Raw genomic sequence first — 8,857 nt, forward strand, 5'->3', positions numbered from 1 at the left:
TCCCCGCGCCCGGGAGGCGGAACAAGCCTCGGTTGACGAGATGTTAGCCGTCGGGGTAATTTCCCGGTCCAAGTCCGAATGGGTGTCCCCCGTCGTGCTCATCCCCAAGTCAGATGGGACCCTCCGTTTCTGCATCGATTATCGACGGCTGAACGCGTTGACCGTGCGAGATACGTACCCCATCCCTCGCATGGACGAGTGTCTTGACACACTCGGGGAAGCCAAGGTCTTTTCTACCCTTGATTGTAACTCCGGGTACTGGCAAATTCCAGTCGCCAAGGAGGATCGACCGAAGACCACGTTTACGTGCCACGCCGGGACGTATCAATTCAACCGTATGCCCTTCGGGTTGATGAACGCCCCGGCCACCTTTCAACGTATGCTGGATATCCTCCTCTCAGGCTATCGCTGGAAGAGCTGCCTCATCTACCTGGATGATATCATAATCTTCTCCAAGGATTATGACACGCACCTCAAGGATGTGGACGTAATACTCCGTGCTCTGCAGCAGGAGGGATTATCACTTAAACTTAACAAGTGCAAGTTTTTCCAGGACTCTGTCGAGTACCTGGGACATATCATCCGACCGGGCGAACTCGAAGTCCACCCGAAGAATGTGAAAGCGCTCTCAGAAGCGACTCAACCACGGACCCAGACCGAGCTGCGCTCGTTCTTGGGAATGTGTAATGTCTACGGACGTTTCGTCGATCATTTCGCCAAGATAGCGGCGCCCCTTACGGCTATGCTCCGAAAAGGAGAGCCGGATGTCCTTCCCAATCTGGATGAAGAGCAGACCACGGCCTTTCAGACACTGAAGGAGTGCTTAATTTCGCCACCAGTCTTAAAACTCCCAAGACTGGGGCGCCCCTACTCGCTGGATACGGATGCATCAGACGCTCAGTTGGGCTACACACTACTGCAGACCCACGAGGATGGACACCGATACCCTGTCGGATATTGGTCACGCACGCTCTCGTCAGCGGAACGCAACTACTCGACAACCGAGAAGGAATGCCTCGCCATCGTATGGGCGGTACAGACGCTCCGCCTGTACCTGGAAAGGGAGCGGTTCACGGTCAACACCGACCACCACTCTCTGCGGTGGCTGATGAACCTCGCCGATGCGAGTGGCCGACTGGCCCGGTGGCGCTTGCGCCTTGCCGAATATGACTTCGACGTAACTTACGTGAAGGGAATCAAGAACTGCCTCGCCGATGCGCTGAGTCGTACCCCATCTACAGGAGGAACGACTATCCCGATCGACGAAGAAATTCCTTGCTACACCGTCATGAATTTCGACGATGAGCCTCAGCATCAAGAGGAGACCTACGACACCACCGACGCCGAAATTTTCGCGGGCTGCTACGCGCTGGACCCTCCGGCCTCGATGGCCGCGATAACCCACGAAGACTTCTCTCGTGAACAGCACTCTGATCCATTTTGTAAGGAGGTGACTTCCCGTCTTGAGAAGGGGGAGGGGTTCGCTGAATTGCGCCGGTCCCGATTCTTCGTGAATCAGGAAGGGCTGGTCTGCCGGAAAGCCCACCTCGACGGTGTGGAACAGATCGTAGTACCCACAACCCTCCGGGAAAGGTTGCTGTACTTGTCGCATTATCCCGCCACCTCCGGCCATCCGGGAGGCAGGCGATTTTTCTATACGCTAAGACAGCGGTTTTATTGGCCAAGCATGTCGGTGGACTCCTACTCGACCGTAAGGTTATGTCCTGACTGCGCGAAGGCACGCATCAAACTGCGGAAGCACAACTCTGAGTTGAAGACATTTCCTCCGTCAGGGCCCCTGGAGTACATCGCCATCGACATTCTCGGCGAGCTCCCCCGTACACCAAGAGGAAACCGTTACCTCTTGGTGATGACGGACAGATACTCCAAGCTAACCAGGACGGTCCCGCTCAAGAGGATTACCGCTGAAACGGTTGCGCAAGCGTTCATCTCCCACTGGGTGTTCGTATACGGCGCCCCAGTGAAACTTCTCTCCGATAACGGAGGACAATTCACCTCGAGGTTTTTCCTCGCCGTGTGCAAGATACTCTCAATTGAGAGCGTGTTCACCACGGCATATCACCCACAAACGAATGGGCAGGTGGAAAGATTCAACCGGACGTTGGTATCCACCCTCCGGCATTACCTCGCCGATAATCAACGTGACTGGGATCAGTACACGGATGCGCTGACGTACGGCTATAATTGCACGGCGAACAGGATGATCGGTATGCGGCCGTTCGACCTGGTATTATCCCGTACCCCGAGTCCGTTATCCCTGCAACAAACGCCGCTGTTGGACTCATCCGCCTCAAGGGCGCAGTTTAAGATCCGCTACCTAGCGTGGCTCCGCAGCCTGATGTCGACGGCCAGCCGCAACTTGCTGGCCGGACAGGAGCGGTATAAGAACGATTTCGATAATCGGATACGCCACCCGACCCCGGACTATCGGGTGGGGGATCAGGTACTCGTGAACCGCTGCGCTACGCTCCGAGGAGAAAACGGACAAGGACCGGGTTAACAATAAGCTCGCACCGCGAACCGAGGGACCCTTCCCTGTCGTACAGGTGGACGACCACACCGTCACCATCTTACGGGGGACGGGACTGAAGGACCGGCTCTCTCGCGACCGGGTCCTCAGATCTCCCCCGCTTCGTAGCAACGTGACAGGCCCCCCGCTGGGACCGGGGTCCTCAAACGGGGAAGACGAAAACCTCCCCGACGCGACCCCTTCGGAAGGGACCCCCGCGACACCGGCGCTCGCAAGGCCGCGGCCGCCGGGGCTGATGGACGCCATCATCGGCGGAGGCACCGAGGACGCCCTCACACGTCTCGCTGGGTTCCGCTCTCGAATCGGGGCGAACCGCCCCGAAACAGCGAACTACCCCCCGCCGCCGGACTCAAGACTCCGAACGAAGGACACGCGTCCCGTTACGCGCTTGCAAACGGCGAGGGAACCCCACGAGCCAACAGTGGACCCTACGGAACCACCCGCGCCCCGCCGCGACAGGGCCTCCGCCCCCCCGGCGACCGATCCCGCTCAGCGCGCGTTCATCTCGTCGGGCGCGGCGCACCTGGCCGCGAGGTGCACGTTCCGACCCGACGCCTTCCGCGTACCTCTACGCGTGCCATCGGGGCAGGAACTCCCTCCTGCTTCCTCTGCGGGAGACCCCACTGACACCTACGTCGTGCAATCGCTAACCGGGCACGGGCCGGGAGATGACGGGCTCCCCCTGTTTCGCGTACGTTGGTACGGGTACAGCGACGCCGAGTCGACCTGGGAGCCCGCCCGTCATATCGACTACAACACGGTCGCGCGATATTGCCGAAGGAAGCGGGTACCAATCCCCGACCGCGCTCTATGGGGGCATCCCGACAGCGTGGGAATCGGGAATTAGAGGGATGAATCGCGCCCCAGCACCTCGGTTGAGGTACGATAGCCTACTGTGGAGCCCCTGGAAACACGCGACGCGTCGACGCGGAACGCCGCCGGACGCCCTAGCCAGTCAACGCCGCCCACCTGTCGTATTTGATTTTTTGTGATTTTTTGGGAATGGTTTGATTTTTCATTTTTTGGTTAGGGATGCCCACTCCCGGGCGAGAACAGACACCGACCCTTCCCTTCCGGGAGCGGTTGACGGTGTCTCGCCCTGCGGTACAGTAGTCGCTCCCTCTCCCCACGCCCTCGCGGGTCACCACCCCCTGCGGAGGGAGAGAAAGACGCTCCCCTCCCACGTCAAGCAACTGTGGTATCCACCCCGGTCTCCCGCGTCCGTCGGCAACGATCCGCTCCCGCCTCAGGACCGAGCCACCAGCCCGACATGTGCGTCGTTCCGTTCTTGCGCTTTGCCGCGTCCTCTCCCCGTACGGGACCATCTCGTACGCGGCGACCGCGACCGCTATGCCCTTCAGCATAGCATGTCCCGGGCCCCTACCCGCACGGGAGAGGCGAAAAATTGGTACACGCTTTGACGAAGTCCTTGCCCACGTTATAGCGTGTCCCGGGCCTCGACCCGCACGGGGGAGAAGAAAAATCGGTGCTCGCTTGAAGAAGACGCTGTCTTCGTGAGGGAACCCAGAACTCCTCCCCCGTCTACCGGTGGCACCCTCTACGAAGTGCCGCCCGAAACGGGTGATTCGTACCCCCGAGTTCGGGACGTTTTATTCCCTCGCCACCGACGAGAATTACCATCCGCGCTGCGCTGTCGCTGACGGCCCGCCCTCACCGCCGCGCGCCGCGTCCCTACTCCCGACTTCGTGTCGTTTTATTTCCTCGCCCTCGACGAGAATTACCTTCCGCGCTGCGCTGTCGCTGACGGCCCGCCCTCACCGCCGCGCGCCGCGACCCCACTTCCGACTTCGTGTCGTTTTATTCCCTCGCCATCGACGAGAATTACCTTCCGCACTGCGCTGTCGCTGACGGTCCGCCCTCACCGCCGCGCGCCGCGACCCTACTTCCGACTTCGTGTCGTTATATTCCCTCGACTCAACGAGGACTACCTCCCGCACTGTGCTGTTCGCTGACGGCCCGCCGTCACCGCCACGCGCCGCGGCCCTACTTCCGACTTCATGTCGTATACTCCCTCGCCTTGGGCGAGACTACCTGCCGCACCGCGGTAATCGCCGATCGTCTCCGGCACGCTGCTACGCGCGGTAACACCGACCTTACGCGTCGCGTCCCCCCTCGTGCGGCACGAGCCCTCCGGAGGCGACCGCCGTCGGGGTTCTCACAGCGTGGTCACCCCGCACCGGCGACGAGGAGGCCGCGAGCGCGTCCCCCGCGGGCTCACCTGCCGCGACCCCGCTCGGCTCCGACGTCCCCTCCGCGAGCAGACGATGTAGCTGTTCTCGCCATTGCGGATCCTTCAGCCAACCGCGCAGCTCGGCGTCCGTCATCGTCGCTGTATCGCGTCGCTCCACCCCCCTCGGGCGGGGGTCCTCAGTACCCTTCCCAAAACCGACGCCGCGACGCCGGACGCGCCGACCCTCGCCCTCTCGCTCCGCGACCCGGACTTCTCCGGAACGTCCTCCTCCGCCGCCTCCTTCGGCAACCCCTTCCCCTCCCCTCAGTAATTCCGGTTGGTCCAGGCGAAGCGTTCCGCTCTCGAGCCGGACCCAGTTGCCACGGTCCGGGCGGCCCACGTCATGCTGTCTCCCAGGGGAGTAGTGCGTGCGCCGGGGGTTGTCGAAGTGATGGCCCTGGGCGTAAGGGACGCGCGACCAGTCGATGTCCCCGTGGAGAGCCAGGAGGACCCGTAACTGTCGCTGTGCTTCTGTGCTACCCAGGATGCGCGTCAAGTCCAGCCGGTGCAACCACTCCACGACCATGGTCGGGAGGATGAATAACCGCCCCTCGTGGGCGTACTTCAAGAACCGCCCCGCAACTAAGGCGAGCCACTCGCTGAGAAAAACCATCCAGCGTGCGGACTGAGGGTCCTCCGTGAGACTCAGTCCAAAGTACACCACGCACGGGGGAATTTCCGCAATGAAGTCCGCAGGGACTTCGTACTGCGCAAACCACGCCGGTATCTCAGGATACCGCGTGCTCAACACCGCGCTCGTTGGTGTGAGGAAGGAAGCATGGGAGGACATCGCGCTCGTCCAGGCGGACAGGTATCAGAGAACACCGCGCTCGTTGGCGCGAGGAAGGACAGGTATCGGAGAACACCGCGCTCGTTGGCGCGAGGAAGGGCGCATCGGAGAACACCGCGCTCGTTGGCGCAAGGAAGGGGGCATCGGAGGACATCGCGCTCGTTGTTGCGAACAGGGAGCATCGGAGGACATCGCGCTCGTCCAGGCGGACAGGTACGCGTGCTGGTACGAAGAAGTGCGCGTGGCGTGAAGAAGTGGACATCGCGGCTGGCAGGTGCCCGCCCCCCCTCATAACTCCGGACAAGGCGATGTCCCGTGCCAGACCACCGGCGGTCCACCAGTCGCCGAAACCAGGGTTCGCGAGGACGCTCTATTCTAAGCGGGGGGCTATGTAGTGCACTGACCCACCTTTCCCTTTTCCCAAGGCACACGTGTCCCCGGCCAGCACGACTCCTTCTCCGGGACACACGTGTACCGCGCGCCACGTGTAACCAGGCGTCAAGGCTCCTGTGTCCAGGTGTCACCCCCCCCCACGTGTAGTGGTTGTCATACCTCCCCAAGGGGAGTTTCTCCGGTCGTCGCCGCCGTCGTTTTAATTTAGTATCTTTTAGTTTAATTAATTATAGCTCCGACGTCGGCTAGTATATAGCCGACGTCCGACCCTAAGTAAATCCTCACGAAGCTTTGGGTCTACAACTCGGGTTTCTGGAACGGAGTCGTAGCCTCGCGTCGGTCCCCGTCCCACGACGGTACCCTGCGAGCCATCTACGTCCCGATTCCCTCCTGTCTCTACCGCGCGCGTCGTCCCGCCACGCCCGGCTCTCCGCGCGACACCTGTCCCTACCGCCCCGCCCCTCCTGGGCTCTGTTTTACACCTTTTTCCTTACTTTCCCTACTGCGCCTCGCGCCCGGCCCCGTACTGGTCCCTTACGGGTGGTCTCCCGATAACCCCCCTACACGCGCCCCCGAACGCGCGCGCTCTGCCAGAGGGGGATCCCACCCTTCCCCCTCAGTGCACGACAACGATCCATACAGCTACGCGCGCACACACGTGTCCTCCACGTGTACGAGACGCGTAATACACGTGGACTGTCAGCCCCGACGGCTGACAGCGTTACAATGTCGGTCGACCGGCACTACTGTAGAGTTATGATAGACTACAATGTACATTGAATATGAGCGGACCGCCGGCGGTGGAGGACGACAAGCACGGACTTGTCCAGGATCCCCCACCTTGGTCCGCCCGCGTACTTTTAGGTACTTCCGTTAGTTACCTAAGAATAGCACCGCGCGCGGGTTGAGGACGCGCACAGCACGCCCACGAGCCGGTTCCGCCTCCGCCTTTCGGTACTGGATCGTCACCCAGTACCGCTTCGGGGCGACGAGGTGTAGAACCGCCCGCGCGTGCGCCAGTCCTCCCCGATCACGCTCTACCAGCGCTACCTCGAGCCCGTGCTCGGTACCGTGGGTGGGCCGTGCTTCTATCTTCCCGCCGATCGGGGTCATTCCGAACTGTCAGTACTCACCCCCTCGTCGTTAGGGGTGATTATACTACAGCGTGTCTACAGGAACGCAGAGCTTGTTAATCTCTTTCAAATCCTTTTCGGAGATGTGGTATTTCGCAATTGCCATATTTAGTTTTGGGAATTCACTGTCACAAAGTCTAATAGAAACAGTGAGTGGGGCTTTGAATTTGGAGGACGCGTACAATCGAAACCCTTTTTCTTCTCGAGAAAGTATCATGTTCACACCGTCTTCTTTAAGAATTGCTTTTCCATTTTCTAAGGTAAAGTATTTGGAAATCATTTAGAAGGCCTTTCCATTAACTAGAACTATTTGCCTCGGATCTTCAACTAACAGAACTGAAATACTAGCGAATGTAATGTTCGAATTAAAGATCTGCCGAAGTCTTTCATCAATCAGAGAAAGCCACTCATGAATGATCAAAAGTTTAACAGAGCTCCAGCAATCTAAACGCCTTGCATTTGCAGACGGAGAAAGGGACGGGAGAGGTAATTCTCCCCGTCTCACCTGTTTGTTCATGTTTACAGAGAAGCTGAGGTCATGGTGAACTGTGAATCCATGAATAATGCCAGCAGCAGCTCTACTAAAAGCCATGGCGGTCGATTTCCCAAGCTTCCCAAGAGGAAAATTTCGAATCAGTCAGATGCTTTGTTGGTGACAGAATCCATTGTTTGGTCCAATTCTTGTAGTGTTGCGAACTCTGCAGATTCAAATGGTGAGTCATTCTTGTGGCATCTAATGTCTACCTACCCATGTTCTGAGTTTACTGACGACCCAAGACTTTCCTGCTCCTGGTACACCAATCATTGTAATTAGTGGAGTGTTTTCTAGAGGGACTTTGGTTAGATTTAACTGAGGATTATACAGAGCGTAGTAGTACGCTTCAACAACATTACTAGCAAGATCAAGAGCTTTTCTTTGTTCTGTGCTCTTACATTCGGCTTTTACAGAAGAAAGAAACATATCTGCCGCCTTTTTTCTGCTGCCGTCCGCGCATGATAGGGCATCAACGACTTCAGGATTGTGTTGCATCGACAAAGGATTCTCCCCAATGTGATAAGAGACATAAACTCAACATGATCTTCAGCGATGTGAGAATTGTTCCATGTTAACGCGGTCGATCCGGCAGCGTCATCTCTGAGTGGGGTCCATTGGTTATTGGCATGAACAAACATATTTTGCGGAATACCATCCCATGCCTTATATCCAGCCTCATGCAAGTTCTTTTGCGCGTAGGTCCAAGAATACGAAAAGTTATCTGGGTCTAAATCTGTAAAGTTGAGATCATTTTCTTCTTCGTCTTATGATTCACCCGTTTCACTGTCCAACATAATTTTTTCACTTCTTTTAGAAGTGCTTTGAGATTCTTGGTTCGAACTCATGTCTTGTGAAGTAGTAGCATTATAAAGGTCCGTTTCGTTTTCTTCGAACTTGTGTAAAAATGGATAAAGCCGACTGCTGCAGTCATACAAATTTAGTGTAGTTTTGGAGTGGTAAAACGTATAAGAATCAGGAAGGGATTTCTTCTCTCCAGTGCAGGTCACAAGATCTACATCGGATCTATGTGGCACATGCAGGGCTAATGCTCCACCACACCATTTTGGGGTTCTTATAGCTGGTGGCGACAAACGATATTTGAGGTCCAACACGCAATCTTGTTCACAAAGGTTTCTTGGTAATACAATTCTGTCCCGTTTATCTTTGGACTGCTCCAGAGGCTCAGTTATCTTCTTTCTCTGAG

Source organism: Chondrus crispus, genomic scaffold (genome assembly GCF_000350225.1).
Source record: "Chondrus crispus Stackhouse genomic scaffold, scaffold_411, whole genome shotgun sequence".
NCBI classification, from domain to species: domain Eukaryota; phylum Rhodophyta; class Florideophyceae; order Gigartinales; family Gigartinaceae; genus Chondrus; species Chondrus crispus.